The following is a 20097-nucleotide window of genomic DNA, read 5'->3' on the forward strand; positions in this document are numbered from 1 at the left end:
TTCTAGGTAACTAATTGAATTCTTGAGAGGGATATGTAGAATTCAAAGTTAAGTGCATGCTACATGCTGCATTCTCAAGTTCATCACCCAAAGATGAACTCTTACTCCAGACCTCAGCTAACTGCTCATTTTTCTTACCTTGAACTTGATTGGTTCAAGGAGTTTCTTTTGGATTCAATCAGCTCAATGCTCAGATTAGTGTCTCTTCCTATACAGCTGGCTATGCCTGCCCGGGCCCCTTCCTTGCATGAACTGTACTTAAAAGTACACACACGCACACAAACACACACACACATACTAATTACATTACCTTATTTCAGGAAAATCACTTAGATACTTTGATTCTAAGTCACAAAATTGACTATGAGGAATTAAAATGCATACATGACTAAAGGAATAATAAAGCACAAAAAATAAATGCAATCCAGCAATAAGTAATGTAGGTGGACTGCCATACTTCCAGCTAATTCTCCTGATTTTCCTTTATAGGTCCCTTGAGCTTATTTATATACCTATGTATTGCCTTTATATTGCATCCTTAATGAGGTTACTTATCCTGCATTTCCAATGACATGGTCCCTTAAATAACACACTCTCTGTTCTAGAGCTGCCTGAGAGGGCAACCACTTCAGCCACTAAAAATTTATACTTTTAGCTAAGAAAGGGGGGCTTTTATTTTTAAAAATGAAGTTAGGATCTCAAGCTTCAGAGATTTTTGAATGCTACAATTAGAGATGAGTTATTTAGTAGATATGTTAGTATAGTTCTTACATAACTAAAATTCTTAGTTTACTTCTTACATAACTAAGAATTCTCTTAAAATTCTTACAAATAATATGCATCAATTAATTATGTTGAATACCTAATAAATGAAACATGGATTTCCTTTCTTGAAACTCTGTATGTAAGCAATGATGTATGGGGAAAAGAGATTAAATAAATATCTTTTATATCTGTACATACATCAACTACCCTGAAAAAGAGAGTCAGGTTGCCTGGTTCAAGTAAAATCTCTTATTTTCTTTGTTTTGTGTGAAAGAAATTTTTAATGAGTACTGAAATGTCTCAAAGTCAGGTAGCAAAATGGCTGGAAAAAAATCAAAGGATCAGAATAATTTTCATCAAGGCGATTTACTCCCTGAAAAACTGACATTCAGTATAGAAGGCAGGCTTTGAAAAGTCTGGGTGGTTTTTTTGCTGCTGTTGTTGTTGTCGTATATCTACTCCTCTTTACATGACTGCTTAAGATGAGGAAAATTGGCCCTTTCCTCACTGTCTTTTATAGGGAGGGCAAATGAACAGCAGGGTAGGAGACTCCCTGACTCCCCCTTCAGGGCAGGCAGTAATTCCCCTCTTTGAACAAGATTGAATCCTGTGAAATCTATACTTCAAGAAGGACAAGGCAAAGATCCAGGATGTTTGCTGCAAATTCAGCATTCTCTGCCTTTTGTTAAACAATGCTGGTGGGGTAGAGGCTGCAGTTATCTGCAGCCACCTCCTGTGGAGTGATTGATGTCACAACAGTGAGTGTGCCCCAGTGGGTAGGAAGACAGGCACTCACTGGGGAGGGGCCTAAAGCTGTATACCCCACGGCACAGAGCAGGATGGATTCGTGGGTAGAAAAAATTGACAGCTATGGAAAACAGACTGGTTGTTGAGAAAAATCAATAGTGATTTTAAGAAAATTAAACCCTGGCTGAAAAGGGGTGAATAGCTTATAAAGCTCTAAGTGGCAGTGAAGGTACTGATCCACTGAAGGACCTCTTGGGGGTTTTCCAACCCTGAGCTCCCTGATTCTGTGTGGCCATCCCCCAACTCCTTCCCTGTAGGAACAATTGCTTAAAGAAGGGGAGTACATGGGGTGGACCAGGCTGTCTTTGATTTGTACCTGTTGGCTCCGAAAGGATTACTCAGTGGAAGGCCTGGGTTGTCAGGGCCCTGAGACAGCCTCACACAGAGCAGCCCAGAGAACTTTTCACATAGCGAGAATGACATGAATACTATGCAGTCACAGTCATGGATGTCTTCCTCCTTATCTGTGGTCAACCACTCACCTGACCTATCTCCTTTGGCCCCAAAAGGCCTATTTGCAAAACATACCTGGGATAGGTGAATAAAAAAACAAATTCTGAAGAATATTCCACACTTAATTCCCTCCTCAATTGACATATTAAGGAAGGAGATCCTTAATCTTCTTGAGCTTCTAAGAGCCCTTTCCCTTAGACTTCTACATTGCATTTCAATAGGAGAAGTAAAGGCTGGCAGACCCAGGCGCCACGCTTAATAGCACTCCTGTAGCTCCCAGGCATGGTATGGAGGAATCCTTCCGGAAGGCATTGTTTTTGCTTAAACACCATCAAACCCTCACCTAAGTCACATACCCCACGCCTACTTCAGGGATCAAGACCCTTTCACATGTAATTTCTAGAGCTGTAAGTCCAGGACCCTTTCACTTGTAATTTCTAGAATTGTAAACCCAAGACCCTTTCACTTGTAATTTCTAGAGTTGTAAGCCTTTAAAAGGGCAGGGATTTTCTTTGTTGGGGAGCTCGATTGTCAGGCATCTATGCCCGGCAGCTCCTGGCGGAATAAGTCACCCCTTCCTTCCCAGTTCCGTGTTCAAGAGGTTTGTTTGAGGCCATTCCTGCTTCAATATAAAAGTCATTTAATAACATATTAAATTGCTTAATGTGATATTTAAGTCCAGCCTCACAAATTAAAGACTTTGTTTTAATGTGAGCATGGAAGATTGCAAGGGGTCTAAATGTTGTTTGGTTAGAAAATCTCTCTCGTTTCCTTCTCACTCCACAGTGCGAAGAAATGATAGAACCCTCAAAGGCATGGGAGTTCCATCACACTCATAGAGACCCTCAGAATGTCTGAGTTTGTTCGTTTTCATGTTCACAACTATGCTAGCTCTGTGGGGAACTCAGATACTCACTGGCGGCAAGGATGCCAATGAAATCTTATGTTTGTTTGGCTTTTTACATCTTCCAAAACATGTCCTTTCATATTATTCAACTGATGAACACAGCAATCTGTCAAGTAGGCAAGGCAGGTATTTTTGGTCACAACATTATTTAGACATTTTTTAAATGCTAAGTGATCTGCTCAAGGTACCCCAGCTAGAAGACAGCAGAACCCGTGCAAGAACTCAGACTCTGATACTTACCCTAGTGTGGCTTCTGCTACAGTCTTGCCTCCCACAATGCATTGCAAAAGGAGGCATGAATCCTTCTCAGGATATAAAGAGATTAAACCTTGAAATAACCCTCAAGAGAGAGAGGCAGATAGACTCAATTCCCCCTCTTGCATGAGATAGTTCAGTGGCCATAACAAAAATATTCTTCTTCAAAAACCGATTTAAATGAAAGTGAAGCACTCATCATGTGGTAAGCTGGATAATGATTTGTCTCCCAAATATGTGCATATCCAAATCCCTGGAACCTGTGAATGTTACGTTACCTCGATGCAAGGGGCTTGGCAGGTGTGATTGAGTTAAGACTCTTAAGATGAGGAGATTATCCTGTATTATCTAAGTGGACCCAATGTAAACACAAGGGTCCTTGTAAGAGAGAGACACACAGGACAGGGAAAATAGAAAAGGCAACGTGACCACAGAAGCAGAAGAAGGAAAGGAGATGCAGTGACAGAAGCAGAAGTCAGAGAGAGAGCAAAATTGGGAGATGCTACCCTGCTGGCTTTGAAGATGGAAGATGCGCACCACAAGAGAAAGAATTCAGGCAACCTCAAAAGGCTGAGAAAGGCAAGAAAATGGATCCTCTTCTAGAGCCTTCAGAATAAATGTAGCCCTACCAACATCTTGAACTTTGTTTAGGAAGACTTAGGTCAAGCTTCTGAGTTACAAAACCATAAGTTAATAAATTTGCGTTGTAAACCACTAGGCCAAACCACTAAGTTTGTTACAGCAGCAATAGGATAACAATACATGTCACATGCCAACTTTCCTTTTCGATAGCTGCAAGATATGTTTCCATAAAATGGAAAATACCTGTTGTGGTAGCCAGCTTCTGAGGTGGCTCCCAATGGCCACTATATCCTGGTGTTCATGCTCCTGTGCAGTACCTCCCACACAGAATAGGCTGATTTGTAGCCAATAGGGACAGGGTACGACTTCTAAGGCCAAGTCAAGAGGGCCACAGCTAACATCTTGACCCATTGACATTTAAAAACAAAGGCCAAAGGTAATAATTTGGGCTTTTAGAGAAAAACAGCAGCTAATATTTGAATGCTTAGCATGCTCCATATAACGTTCTACATTTTGTGTGTGTGTGTGGTATGTGAGATCTCATTTAATCCTCACTATAACATGAATTATTTAATCTTTCTGTGCCTCATTTTTCCCAACTGTAACATGAATACAATGAAAGCACCGATTTTATATACCTTTTGTGGTAGCCGGCCTCCAAGGTGGCCCCCAATGGCCACTATATGCTGGTGTCCATGCTCTTGTGAGGCTCCCACATAGAATAGGCTGACTTCTGTAACCAATAGGAGACTGCAAAAGTCACAGGGTACGACTTCTACGCCCAGGTCAAAAAAGTACTGTATCTTCCACTTTGCTTTCTTAGATCATCCACTCTCTGGAGGAAGTCAGCTGCCAAAAGCTCTAAGGAGAGGTTCACATAGTAAGAACTGAGACCTCTTGTCAACGACCAGCACTAAGTTTTCTGCCACATATGTGACTGTGTGAGTCACCCTGGAAGCAGATCGTCCAGCCCTGCTTGGGCCTTCAGATAATTACAGTCATAACCAACATCTTCACTCCAACCCTCTGAGGGAACAGGAAACCAGAATTACTCATCTAGGTGCTCCCAATTTTCTGACCCTCAGAAACTGTGTGTGAGATAATGTCCCTTGTCCCTTTAAGCCACTAAGTTGTGGGATTATTTGTTACACAGCAATAGGTAACTAATACTAATACTTATAAGGATAAAAATGGCTAATATTTTAACTAATATAGAGGGTACTTAGAATAATTCATGGCATATAGTCTTTATTACTTAAGTGTTTATAAAATTAATTTCCTTATAAAAGATATGAATAACATACAACAAACTGGATCCTGATAAATAATTGAGATTACTGAGATGACAAACATGTAATCCCTCCCCTTTAGTAGCCTCACATTGAGGGGGAAGAGGGTAGAAATAAACATATACTTAATTGATATGTTTTACACATGTATAGAAGATTTAATTAGCCATTAAAATGTATATACTTCAGTACCTTTACACCAACATAAAATGTTTCGACAATTAGAATGAATGTGCCAAGTGGTTGAATTTTTCTGTGATTGTTTTTCTCCTGCTTCTATTTACTTGTTCCCTTAAACTATGCACCCAACAGATTAAGAAAGGGTAGCATTTCCAAGTAATCATAACTTGCAATGCATGTTTTCAAGAAGATTTAATATTAAAATGACCATTATTAATTTATGCTATTAATTTTTGCATTCGCTATCTCTAGCCCACGTGCTGAAGCTTTTAATAAAACATCCTGAATCACTGAAAAGGTAAAATAAAAAATATTTTTAAAGGAAGTTAAATGTGCTCTTTATTTTCTTATCATATTAGCCCTTAGAAAGCAAATCCGCTGCACCAGTCTTTATCAAAATAATATTGGAAAACATGGACAGTCTTTCTGTGAAACATGATTCAAAAATTATCTGAATGAGTCTAAATGAGATGGAAACACCACACTCATATATCTCTGCTCTTTTTCTGCCAAGATACCCAGCAATTTAGAACATTGATTGGTGCAGTAATGGTTCAGGGGATTACTTTTTTAGCCTCTGCTACTGAGGTTCTCATTAATTTGTTGCAAATTCTGCAGTTGATAGAGCCAAAATCAAGGTATCCCTTTAGCTACTAAAAAAATATGTATTGAACATTTACTTTAGCATGTAGAAATGTTCTAAGAAAAAGAAAGGAGAAAAAGAAGACCTGGGCATCTGCAAGGACAATCTCCCAGTTTCATGGAACACTGAGGATGTCAGAGCTGTCAGCTCTTATAATACTTGCCTGCAGTTAATTTGATTTCTCCATTCAAGTTAAAATGAATTGCATAACTGAGCAGCCAAATACTTTCCATCTTATTAAACCAATGAGTAAGTTATACACTGTGTGCTTCCAGTCATCCTATCTGAGCTCTTCACTCATGGCCCAAAGGTTTTAATTGCATAACCAGCTGTTATTGTCACTTGAGGCCCTGTGTGGAGTAATTAGGGAGAAGACACTAAGTCAACCTAAGAGAACTCTGGTAGGATTACATTCTGCCCACAAATGTGCAAATAACCAGCTACGTGTGTATGCATAGAGAATGATAGAGATACAGCTTTAGCCTCCAAAATTCCCCAGATACGTTCAATGCTGCACATTTGGGAGTGGGAAGAATTCCTGGATGGAAAATGCTAATTCACTCGAATGGGTACTCCAAAAGATGACATGATGCCAGCATAAGAATAAACGCAAGGATAGAGTCATGAACAGCAGGAAGGTGACTCTGGTTGGAAGGAACAGGAGCTGAATCTATAGAAGGTGGTTCCAGCAGGATTGTAATGGTCTTACGTGCAAAGCTAAGGAGCCTGGATCTCAACTTGGATGTAATGACAAGGCATGAGTGTCTAAATGTGTGTGGGTGTGGGTGTGGGGGTGGGGGTGTGTATGTCCATGGGCAGATCGGGTTTCTCACCTGGGAAGATAACATCAGCAGTGGACCTATTAAGAGAGGAGAGACAGATTGAAATGTACTATGGAAACTAATGAAGTCTTGAACTAAACTGCAAATGTTAAGTAAATAGAAATAACCGTCACTTGAACCCATTTTTGAATAATAAAAATAAGATACACCTCACTAAACTAAATAAACTGGAGCAATTAGGAAGCAAGGAAAGAAAGGAGAAAGGGAGGAATGTTAGTGAAGGAAAAGGAAGAGAATAGAGAGAGGCATTTCTAAAATTCAAAAACAAGATTTGTGTGAGAATAAGTGATTAAATAGAAAAAATAATGCCTTGATAATAGTTTGAAACTCAGTCTGAGAGAATGGTGATGGTGTCTTAAGGAGATATAGTTGGAAATATGGATATAGGGCTTAGGAGAGGTCAAGGTTGAAAATAAAAGATTTAGTAGTCATCAGAATATAGGAAAATACATTTATTAAGCTCTCATTCCCTTCCGGGAACCCTGCTGTGTATATATGATCTCCTTTAATTAAAAAAAAAAAAAACTTCATTAATAAAAAATTACCTTTTACAAATGAACTCAGGTTCAGAAATATAAGTAACCTGTCCAAAATCATAATGTCAGCAGGTGATTATCATGGGATCCCAGGTCAGTAGCTATTCAGTTTAATCTCTGTTCAATCCTAAGTATTTTAGAAGACCACTTATTCTTTCACATTCAGGATGAATATTTGTTGATTAAAGCAAGCAAGGGTCATGAAAACTGGGTGAATATAAACCTTAAATACTTCATTTTAACCTGGGATACATATATACATACACACCAATCTTCAGATGTTGGGCAAAGAAAGAGCTCTTTTTTCAGTATAGGTCCACTGATGAAGACATGCACCTCCATAAATCACCCACATAAATCACATCCATTATCCGTTGCCATGATTTCTGTGTTACATTTCTTAAACAGGAAAGAAAACCTAAATACATTCTATGAGGTAATAGGAGTGTAGATAGATTTCCCAATACCTTTCTGTTACATTGCCCACATCTAATTTGACAGAAAGTTTTAGAAACTCCTTTTTTTTTTTTTTTTGAGACAAAGTTTTGCTCTTGTTGCCTAGGCTGGAGTGCAGGGGCACAATTTTGGCTCACTGCAACCTCCACCTCCAGGGTTCAAGTGATTCTACTGCCTCAACCTTCCAAGTAGCTGGAATTACAGGCATCCGTCCTCATACCCGGCTAATTTTTTGTATTTTTAGTAAAGATGGGGTTTCACCATGTTGGCCAGGCTGGTCTCGAACTCCTGACCTCCGATGATTCATCCACTTTGGCCTCCCAAAGTGCTGGAATTACAGACATGAGCCACCATGCTTGGCCAGGAACTCACTTTTAATCAAGTCTTTCTAAAACATTCAACTTAATTTTCTTAAGAAACACAGCTTTTTCTTTTCTCACTCAAAGTCAAACGATGCATTCCATATCTAAATAAATTATGCCACTGTCATAATCACCCTTGGAATTAACTGGTTTGGAAATAAATATAAGTCTTTTGGTAATAAAATTCTACTATCAGAAGCAGAAATGTGCTAATATACAAAAAATAGTTGCCCAAGGTGTACGAGGAATGCTCACCAAGGCATCAGTCCTTATGTACCAAAAGAGAATGAGAGCATCAGTTAACCTAGTGAGACAGTTAAGCAAAGACACTTTAAGAGAGCTCCAACTCTAGTCTTATGTCATGGGAATTAATATTTGGAAGGACAATCCTAAATTACAAACATTTTTGAGCACATGAATCATGTGTATAAAAAAAAAAAAGGGCAAGTCCTGGTTCCTTCCTGTTAGGGAGTTTGAAATCTAATCATTTAACTCACAGAAACTTAATCATAGAAGAAATATACAAAATGCTGTCTGTTGAGTACTTGTGAATACTCCTCATACTCTTGTGATAGATACTATTAAGTAACAGATGCTATTGTGATAGATGCTATTAAGACCTTCACTTGTCATTCAAGGAAGATACAGCAGACAGAGGTTGAGTAATTTGCAGAGATGACCCATTTGGTAAATGATGAGCAAATTTCAAACTTAGGCTGTCTCTCTCCATAGCCTGCAATATTAACTATTACCATATATCTATAATCTACCATGTGCCAAAAACTGGGCTGTGCATTTGCCTATTTTATCTAATTTTGATCCTCTGATTACTCTTCAAAAGATATACATTAATAATCCCATTTTACAGCATATCCTTTGTAACAAAGATACGAAGCAGCGGAGCTAGAATTCAAACACAGATAACTTTGAGTTTCATATTCTTTACTCTATGCCTCACAGCGTCCCATCATTATTTATAGAGAACTATGTACTCGTCTGTAAGGAAAGAGTCCTGAGGATAACAGAGGAAAATAAATTGTATATATCTAACTCAAAAGAACCAGTTGAGATGTGTCATAGAATCATGGTATGCCATAAACTCAGATTAATTACCCTTGTTCCAAATAATAGAACATAGTTTCTCCCCCCTCAAAAAAAGAATTCAGATAATTTTTCTGATGAGCCTTATAGAAAAAATTAAAAATTTAGAAAAATGAAATGAAAACAAAAAACATCCATAATTCTATCATCAGATATAATCTGTTAATATTTTCTTATATTATCTTCCAGATTTTTGTGTTTGTGTGCATATAGAAATTTCTCCTACAGATAATTTCTTAATGTGAATTGGCAATAAAGTAATTGAATAATTAGGGGACTTGATTACATTATGTGGAGGAGTGTGTTTGTGACTTTCTGCTTAGTTTAGCATCCTTATGGGTGATTAATGTGATGAGAATGTGAAAGAAATTCATATAAAGATGGGAAATGTTTCTTGGCTTTCTTCCTATCTCTTTCTGGCTGTTGCTGCTTATTTTCTTTGGCACATTCCTTCTTTTCTGACAACCAAATGTTGGTTTGCCTCAAGGCTTTGAACTGAGAACTCTACTCTTCTTACTCCATATTTTCTGCAAGGTGATCTCATCCATTCCTGCAGTTTTCTTATTACCTATGATGTGATATTCTCTGCATTTGTATTTCTAGTCCATTCTTCTCTTCTGAGCTTGAGAGCTGATATTTATAAACATCTACTTGGCATCTCTATTTTAATATGTAAAATTTATCTCAAATCAACTGTTGATTTACCTCTCACCCCATTCTTTCTCTTGCCTGTCTTTACCCAAACAGAGTTCATTAAGCCAGAGCTTTGAGAGGCACGTATGATATGTCTCTTTCACTTATATTCTATGGTCAATCCATCCCAAAATCTACAGGTAATACCTCCAAAAATGATCTCTAATCATTTTACTTTTCTCCAGCTCTACCTTTGTTCAGTAGCCATTTTGTCTCAATCTAGTAGACAATAATTTTATGTCTCAATATTTCTACTCATAAGCCCTGACAGAAATGATCATTCTAAAATGTAAAATGGATCAACTTATTCCATTGCTTAAAATTCCATTGCACGGTTTCCCATTGCACCTAGACTGAAATCCAAACTCCTTAATATGATCATGTTGTTTTTGCATGACCTAACCCTTCCTAGTTCACCAACATCATCTCACTCCATACATGAGGATGCCTTCTTCCAGTTCCTCAGGTACACTCGTCCTTCTTTTAGGTCATGAGAAAAAGCAATTTGGCATTATCAAAAGTTGAAAAGTGACTTGCAGTCTGGACAAGAAGGCACAGACCCTTCTCTCCCTGTTTCTTCCCACTGGTACTATAAACCCTGGACACAATGCAAAAGCAACCAAAGGAGAGCTCTGAAAGGGGTTAGAAGAAGGCAAATTTGATGGAATCCCGACTATGAAACTGCCCATATAAACTTTATAAAATTAATCAGGGAAGAAAAATGGGAGAAAAACACAAATAAGCCAAGCCTGCAGCATACTCAGCATTAATCATTAGGTCAGCTCACTCTCTGACCCGCTTCCTTGTAGTTGTTTGCCTACTGCCTTAGAATCATGTAGACCCTACATTATGGCTCCCTTAACTTCTCTACAGAACAACTTCGGCATTATGAAATGTTAAGTTTTTTACTTGAGACATCCTTTCAGGTCCTGTGTACCAGCGAAACTACTGACATCTGCTGGTCGGAAGGACCCCAAGAGAAACTAACCAATAAACGCAGTTGCCACACCCTGACGATTTCATTCACCTTACTCTGACCAATCAATGACTCCAGTTTTCCAGCCCCTCATCTTCCATGAGTCCCTTAAAAACCCCAATCCAGAACTCCTTAGGGAGATGGATTTGAGGGTGTCCTCCCAACTCCTCACTCAGTGCTCTGCAATCATTAAACTCTTTTTGCCACAAACCCTGCTGTTTCAGCGTATTGATCTCTTACTGTGCAGTAGGAATAGGAAACTGTTGGTCCTGTAACAACTGGGGGATCAACATTGTGGCAGGGTGTTTCCTGCCTCCCCTCCTCCCCAACAGAACTTGAAAGTCACCAAGACGTAGCATTTTCAGAACCCCAACCAACAACTAAACCAGCCTGGGTAGGTTCTTTCCACCCTCTGACTGATGGGAGCCTTTCCAGCAGCATTAGGCAAACCCAGAGAACAGGCAAGGGGGGATCCACCAGGAGCCTCACTAACGAGTAGCCCAGGAGAGAATCCATTCTTTTTTCACAGGCTCTTCTCCCTCACTGAGAGATACCAGAGATAGCCAGGCAGTCCAGAAGAGGGACACAGGCGTAGCAAGGGGTGCAGTGAAGGAAGCCCCTAGAACCCCTGCAGGCATAAGACTCCCCTCTTCCACTGAGAAACGCCTGGAAGTCCAGCCAGGAAAAACTTCTATCCCCTCAGCCAGCACCAGCAAGTAGTAGTGGGAGCCACAGCAGCAAAAGAAAAATCAAGCCAACCAAAATAACATGGCAAAACCTGTAAAAATTAAGCTGTCATTTTATTAACAAACTTGAAAAGTAGGCTAGGATTTGAATGCTAAACAGAATGACAGCTTGCTAAAATGAAAGATTTAATGAGGATCCAGAGACTCCTAACATAATAGACAAAATTTCCAGGATGTAATTGCATTCTTTGGCCCGCAGCCCCTTCCTCCATTTTCAAAGCCAGCAGCACAGCTGCAGATCTCTATGTGACTTTCCCTCTTCTGCTTCCGTCATTGCCTCACTCCTATGACTCTCTGCTTTCCTCTTGTACAAATCCTGCGATTACATTGGGCCACCCAGAGCAACCAGGAACATCATCCTTCCTCAGGATTCTTATCTAATTACATTTGCAAACTCCTTTTTTGCCATATAAAATAAAATATTCCTAGTTTTTCTTTTTTGTTGTTATTCCAAAGCTATTTTATTTATACATCAAAAATGTCCATTTCATACCATTCTTCTTCCTTTTTTCATTATACATGAAGTTCTGGGGTACATGTGCAGAATGTGCAGGTTTGTTACATAGGTACACACCTGCCATGGTGGTTTGCTGCCTCCATCACCCGTATCTACATCAGGTATTTCTGTTAATGTTATCCCTCTCCTACTCCCCAACCCACTGACAGGCCCCAGTGTGTGATGTTTCCCTCCCTGTGTCCACATTGGTCAACTCTCACTTATAAGTGAGAACATGCGATATTTGGTTTTCTGTTCTTATGTTAATTTGCTGAGAATGATGGTTTCCAGCTTCATCCATGTCCCTGCAAAGAACATGAACTCATCCTTTCTATGGCTGCATGGTATTCCACGGTGTATGTGTGCCACATTTTCTTTAACTAGTCTATCATTGATGGACATTTGGGTTAGTTCCAAGTCTTTGCTATCGTGAACAGTACTGCAATAAACATATGTGTACATGTGTCTTTAAGGTAGAATAATTTATAATCCTTTGGGTATATACTCAGTAATGGGATTGCGGGGTCAAATGGCATTTCTGGTTCTAGATCCTTGAGGAATCGCCACACTGTCTTCCACAATGGTTGAGCTAATTTACACTCCCACCAATAGTGTAAAAGCGTTTCTATTTCTCCACATCCCCTCCAGCATCTGTTGTTTGCTAACTTTTTAATGATTGCCATTCTAACTGGGGTGAGATGGTGTCTCATTGTGGTTTTGATTTGCATTTCTCTAATAACCAGTGATGATGAGCTTTTTTTCATATGTTTGTTGGCCACATAAATGTCTTCTTTTGAGAAGTGTCTATTCATATTCTTCATCCACTTTTTGATGGGGATGTTTGTTTTTTTTCTTGTATATGTGTTTAAGTTCCTTGCAGATTCTGCATATTAACCCTCTGTCAGATGGATAGATTGCAAACGTTTTCTCCCATTCTGTAAGTTGCCTCTTCACTCTGATGACAGTTTCTGTTGCTGCACAGAAGCTCTTTAATTAGATCCCATTTGTCAATTTTGGCTTTTGTTGCCATTGCTTTTGGTGTTTTAGTCATGAAATCTTTGCTCATGCCTATGACCTGGATGGTATTGCCTAGGTTTTCTTCTAGGGTTTTTGTGGTTTTAGGTCTTACATTTAAGTCTTTAACAGATCTTGAGTTAATTTTTGTATGAGGTGTAAGAAAGGGGCCCAGTTTCCATTTTCTGCATATGGCTAGGCAGTTTTCCCAACACCATTTATTAAATAGGGAATTATTTCTCCATTGCTTGCTTTTGTCAGGTTTGTCAAAGATCAGATGGTTGTAGATGTGTGGCACTATTTCTGAGGTCTCTGTTCTGTCCCATTGGTCTATATATCTGTTTTGATACTAGTACCATGCTGTTTTGGTTACTGTAGCCTTGTAGTATAGTTTGAAATCAGGTAGCATGATGACTCCAGCTTGGTTTTTTTGTTTTTTGTTTGTTTGTTTGTTTGTTGCTTTTTTTGTTGTTTTGTTTTGCTTAGGATTGTCTTGACTATACAGGCTCTTTTTTGGTTTCACAAGAAATTTAAAGAAGTTTTTTTAGAATTCTGTGAAGAAAGTCAATGGTAGCTTGATGGGGATAGCATTCAGTTAGAACATGTTCCTTTAGCTCAAAGAAGTTTGTTATTATCCACCTTCTGAAGCTGGTGAGGAGTTATGATCCTTTGGAGGAGAAGAGGCATTCTGGTTTTGGAATTTTCACCTTTTTTGCACTGAATCATCTTCGTGGACTTATCTACCTTTGGTCTTTCATGTTGGTGACCTACAAATGGGGTTTCTGTGTGGACATCCTTTTTGTTGACATTGATGCTATTTCTTTCTGTTTGTTAGCTTTCCTTCTAACAGACCCCTCTGCTGCAGGCCCGCTGGAGTTTGCTGGAGGTTCACTCCAGACCCTGTTGCCTGGGTATCACCAGTAGAGGCTGCAGAACAACAAAGATTGCTGCCTGTTTCTTCCTCTGGAAGTTTTGTCCCAGAGGGGCACCCACCAGATGCCAGCCGGAGCTCCTCTCCTGTATGAGGTGTCTGTCAACCCCTCCTGGGAGGTGTCTCCCAGTCAGGAAGCATGGGGGTCAGGGACCCACTGGAGGAGGCAGTCTGTCCCATAGCAGAGCTTGAGCGCTGTGCTGTGAGATTTGCTGCTCTCTTCAGAGCTGGCAGGCAGGAATGTTTAAGTCTACTGAAGCTGCACCCACAGCCATCCCTTCCCCCAGGTGCTGTGTTCCAGGGAGATGAGAGTTTTATTGATAAGCCCCTGACTGGGGCTACTGCCTTTCTTTCAGAGATGCCCTGCCCAGAGAGAAGGATTCTAGAGAGGCAGTCTGGCTAAAGTGGCTTTGCCAAGCTGTGTTGGGCTCCACATAGTTCAAACTTCCCAGCAGCTTTGTTTACACTGTTAGGGTAAAAATGCCTAATCAAGCCTCAGTAATGATGGACACCCCTCCTCCTACCAAGCTTGAGCATCCCAGGTCGACTTCAGACTGCTGTGCTGGCATCAAGAATTTCAAGCCAGTGGATCCTAGCTTGCTGTGCTCCATGGGGGTGGGGTCCACTGAGTTGGACCACTTGGCTCCGTCTTCAGCCCCCTTTCCAGGGGAGTGAACAGTTCTGTATTGCTGGTGTTCCAGATGTCACTGGGGTATGAAAAAAAAATTGCTGCAGCTAATTCGGTGTCTGCCCAGATGGCCATCCAGTTTTGTGGTTGAAACCCAGAGCCCTGGTGGCATAGGCACCCAAGGGAATCTCCTGGTCTTCAGGTTGTGAAGGCTGTGGGAAAGCATACTATCTGGGCCAAAGTGCTCCATTCCTTGGGGTACAGTCCCTTATCATGGCTTCCCTTGGCTAGGGGAGGGATTTCCCTGACCCCTTGCACTTCCCAGGTAAGGTAATGCCCCACCCTGCTTCAGCTTGCCCTCTGTGGGCTGTACCCACTGTCTAACCAGTCCCAATGAGATGAGCCAAGTACCTCAGTTGGAAATGCAGAAATCACCTGCCTTCTGCATTGATCTTGCTGGGAGCTGCAGACCAAAGCTATTCCTAATTCGGTCATCTTGCCAACCATCCCCTATTCATAGTTTTGAGGATTAGGATGTGGACATCTTCCAGGGAAGGGAACATAATGCTTTCCATATCAATAGATTGTGATAAGCCATATTTGCATGTCATAATACCCAAAGCAATCCCTGTGAAAACTATACAAAGAGTTATATTCAGTAACACTATGAATGAATCAAGATGATATTCTAAAAAATTATTCAAGTAACCCAGAAGAAAACAAAAAAGAGAAATAAAGGAAGAAGAAGAAGAGGGAAAAACAAAAACTGATAGGGCTGAATGGAGGAGCAGACAAATCAACAATTATAGTAGGGATTTTAACAGCCTTTTTAACACCCTCTTCTCAAAAACTGACAGAATTACCAGACAGAAAACCAGCAAGGATATGGATCCAAATGACATAATCAACCAACAGAATTTTATTTGCATATATAGAACCATTCACCCAATGACAGCAAAATACATATTTTTTTCAAGCACCTATGTAAGAGTCACCAACTTAGACAATATTGAAGCCACCCTCACAGGATTAAAAAGAAGTTTGGACAGAAATATATCTATAATTAAGCATTAATCAGGCTGTACTTTAACCTGTTACCAAGAGGGAAACCATACAGGTCTGCAGCAAATGGATTCTTGACTCCTTGGAGGAAAGAATTTAGCAGAGGAGCAGAACTAGTTTTAAAGCAGAGGAAACAGCCAAGGCAAGTTTTATAGCAGAAGTGAAGTTTAATAAAAAGTTTTAGAGCAAAAACGAAAGGAAGTAAAGTACTCTTGGAAGAAGGCCAAGTGGGTGACTTGAGAGATCCAAGTGCTTCATCCGAGCCTTGACTTGGGGTTTTATACTGTGGCATGGTTCCAAGGTTTGCATTTCTTCTCCCCTGATTCTTCCCTTGAAGCAGGCTGTCCACATGCACAGTAGCCTGCCAGCACTTGGGAGGGACCACATGCACAATGTGTTTACTGGAGTTGTGTGCATGCTCACTTGAGGTGTTTTTCCCTTACCAGTTAGGTGTTCCTAGAGGAAGGTTATATACCATTTGAACTCTGCCATTTTGCCTCTCAGTGCATATTCTTGAGCCCACTCATCCAGCTCCTGGGATTTTGTTAGGAAGCTGCTGATCACCAGCTTCAGGTGTTTTCTATCTGTTCTATTTTGGAAAACTGCCTTCCTCTGGAGCTGGCTGCTACCAATTATTATTTAAGAGAGAGTTTAGCATCGGCCTGACCATCACCTGATGGTCAACTGACATTCATGAGGATTGGCTGTCTCTGCTGCCCTGCTCATGTCTGCCTAGGTACCTACTGTAACACACCCACTTCCTCATAACTGAAAGTCAAATGACACTAGATATGGACCATTTGCATCCCCATTGTCCATAAATATAGGATTTCTGACGTTGGAATCACAAAGCTTCAGTTTAAGAATTGCTTAAGCAGATCTTGAATTTCAGAAGACACTAGCCAGTTTAAAGACCCCCCCACAGAGCAATCAAATCAGCCTAAGAATATAGTTTCCTCATCTCCCTGTCCTACGACTTCACCCTTTGACAAGTCAACAATTTTCACACTTTGGCCCACTCCAAAACCCTTAAAAATCCTAGCCCCAAATTCCCCAAATGTGAGATTTCCTCCTTATCTCCTCATTCAATGGTCCTATAATCAAACTTCTTTCTCTGTTGCAACCTGGTGTTGGTATATTGACTTGCCTATTGTAAGTAACCTACTACAGTTACAATATCTTGGGTCATAAAACAAACTCGACCCAAAAAGGAATTGAAATTATACAGAGTATGTTCTCTATGATGAAATCAATAACATAGACAACAATAAAATCACTAAATATACAAAAATTAAATAACACATTTCTAAATAATCTAAGTTCTTTCCTAAAAGAAACAAAATAGACCCAAAACAAGTAGTAGGGAAATAAAGAAAATATCAGAAATCAATAAAACTGAAAATGAAAAGACAATAAAGGAAAATAATTAAGCAAAAAGTAGTACTTAAAATACTTACAAAGTTGATAAAACCATAGTAATATTGAAAAATATATATATATATAATTATGTTCATCACTCAAAAACAAAATAAAATGGGAAAATAGAAGAGATAACACAAATCATTAATATCAAGAATTAAATACAAGATATTACAAATTCTGCCATCATTAAAAAGATTAGGGAATATCTCAATTTTATGCTTATTAATTTAATATCTTAGAAGAAATTGGCCAATTCATTGAAAAACACAAACTACTAAAACTTAAGATGAAATAGATACCAAAAACAAAGCAAAAAGGAAGAAAACTACAAACCAATAATTTTTATGAAAATAAATGCAAAAATTCTCAATAAAATAATAGAATCTTGAATCCAAGAATTCATTAAAAAATTTATACTTGTGACCAAGGGAGGTTGATTCTGGGTATGCAGGGCTTGTTCACATTTGGAAATCCGTCAGTGTAATCTAGACATGTCAACCACTCAGCTAAACTCATATGGTCATATCAATTGATGCAGGAAAAGCTTCTGACAAAAATCTATCATCAATTCATGACAAAACTTTCAGCAAGTTAGAAATACAAAACATACTTCAACTTGATAAAAACCATCTATAAAACTTAAAGGTAACATCACTTAATGGAAAAAAAACTGAATGCTTTCTTAATAAGATTGGGAACAAGGCAAGTGTGTCCACTTGTACCACTCTTAATCAACGTAGTATTGAAAGCTCTAGGCAACAAGGCAAGACAAAGAAATGTTTATTCTAAAATGTATGTGAAAACGCACAGGCCCTAGAAGCACTAAAACAATCAACAATTTGATAAAGAAGAATGAAACAGGAGGAATTAGTCTACCCAACTGTAGCAGCCTAAATATAAGCCCTCCAAAATATATGTCCTCATTCTTATCCCTGGAATCTCTGAATATTCCCCTATATGGTGTATTAGTCAGGGTTGTCTAGAGGGACAGTGCTAATAGGAAATAGGTATACATGAAAGAGGTTTCATTAAGGAGAACTGATTCACAGGATGACAAGATAAAGTCCCATGATAGGCTGTCTGCAAGTTGAGGAGCAAGGGTCAGTCCCAGGCTCAAAACCTCAAAAGTAGGAAAGCCAACAGTGCAGCCTTCAGCCTGTGGCCAAAGGTTCAAAAGTCCCTGGTAAACCACTGTTGTATGTCCAAGAGTCCAAAAGCTGAAGAACTTGGAGTCAGATGTTCAAGGGCAGGAAGCAGTCAGCATGGGAAAAAGATAAAGGCTGTAAGACTTGGCAAGTCAAGTCCTTCCACGTTCTTCTGCTTGTTTTATTCTAGCCGTGTTGATAGCTGATTAGATGGTACCTACCCAAATTGAGGGTGCCCCTCCCAGTCCACTGACTCAAACGTTAATCTCCTTTGGCAGAACCCTCACAGACATACGCAGGAACAATACTTTGCATCTTTCAATACAATCAAGTTGACACTCAATATTAACCATCACATATGGCAAATGAGTTAATATTACCTTATATGGAAAAATATGTGATTAAGAATCTTGAAAGAAAGCATTCATCTTGAATTGTGTAGGTGAGCCCTAAAATCATACGTATCCTTATAACAGAGGGGCAGAAGGAGTTTGGGGACAGACACAAAGATAAGAAAACATACATAGAGATGGAGGTAATATGAAGACAGAGGCAGAAGAAATTGAAGGAATCCAAGGAAGCCAAGAATTGCCAACAGCCACCAGCTTAGGAGGAAAAGGAGGATTCTCCCCAGAGCCTCCAAAGATAATGAAGCCCTGCCTACACCTTGACTTCCAACTTCTGGCCTCTAGAACTATGAGAAAATAAATTTCTTTATTTTAAGTCTCCAAGTTTGTGGTAATTTGTTACAGCAGTCCTGGGAAATTAATACACAATTTTACAACTCATGGTAGAGCTACAGTAATCAAAACAATGTGATATAGGCAGAAGGAGAAAGAAATTGATCAATGGAACATAATGGAGAACCCAGAAATAGATCCATACAAATATATTCAGGTGTTTTTATTTTAGTTTAGTTTTTTTTTATAAAAGCACAAAAGCAATTCAATGGGGAAAGGACAGTCTTTTCAAGAAATGGTGCCAGATAAATTGGACATCCATAAGCAAAAAAAAATGAACATTGACCAAAACCTCACAACTTAAACAAAAAATTAACTAAAAATGTCTTATGAGCTTAAACGTAAAGCATAAACTAGAAAATTTTTAGAAAAATAAATAAAAAAAACTTCAGGATTTAAGGTTAAGCAAAGAGTTCATAGACTTGACACCAAAAGCACATTTCATAAAAGGACAAACAAAATAATTTGAAGCTCGTCAAAATTTAAAACCTGATCTGCTATGATGTATGTGAAAAGAGAATCTACAAATTCAGATAATATACAGGCAAACTACATATCTAATCAAGGATAGTACCTGGAAAATATAAAGAAATCTCAAAATTCAATAATTTTTTAAAAAATTCAGTTAAAAGGGGAGTAAGCAGCATCAACAGATGTTTAACTGAAGAGGTATATTGGTAATAAACACATGAAAAAATTTCACCATCATCAGCCATCAGGGAACTACAAATTGAAACAATGAGAAGTCACTGTAAAATTATTAGAATGGTTAAAATAAAAAATAGTCACCAACTGCCAATTGAAGAAGAAATTGGACCACTTATACATTACAGGAGGGAATATAAAATGGTACACACGCTGTGAAAACCACTTGGTTTCATCAATCTAGACAATTAACTTGGACTTTAAGCCCAAAGAAATGAAAACCTATGTCACATAAAAACCTGTACATAAATGATCATAAAAGCTTTATTTATAATAACCAAACACTGGAAAGGAGCCAAATGACCTTAAATAGGTGAATTGTTAAAACAAACAAAAATAAAACTGTGAAACATAGATCCTA

The sequence above is a fragment of the Cebus imitator genome, unplaced genomic scaffold (assembly GCF_001604975.1).
Source record: "Cebus imitator isolate Cc_AM_T3 unplaced genomic scaffold, Cebus_imitator-1.0 Scaffold29, whole genome shotgun sequence".
NCBI classification, from domain to species: Eukaryota; Metazoa; Chordata; class Mammalia; order Primates; family Cebidae; genus Cebus; species Cebus imitator.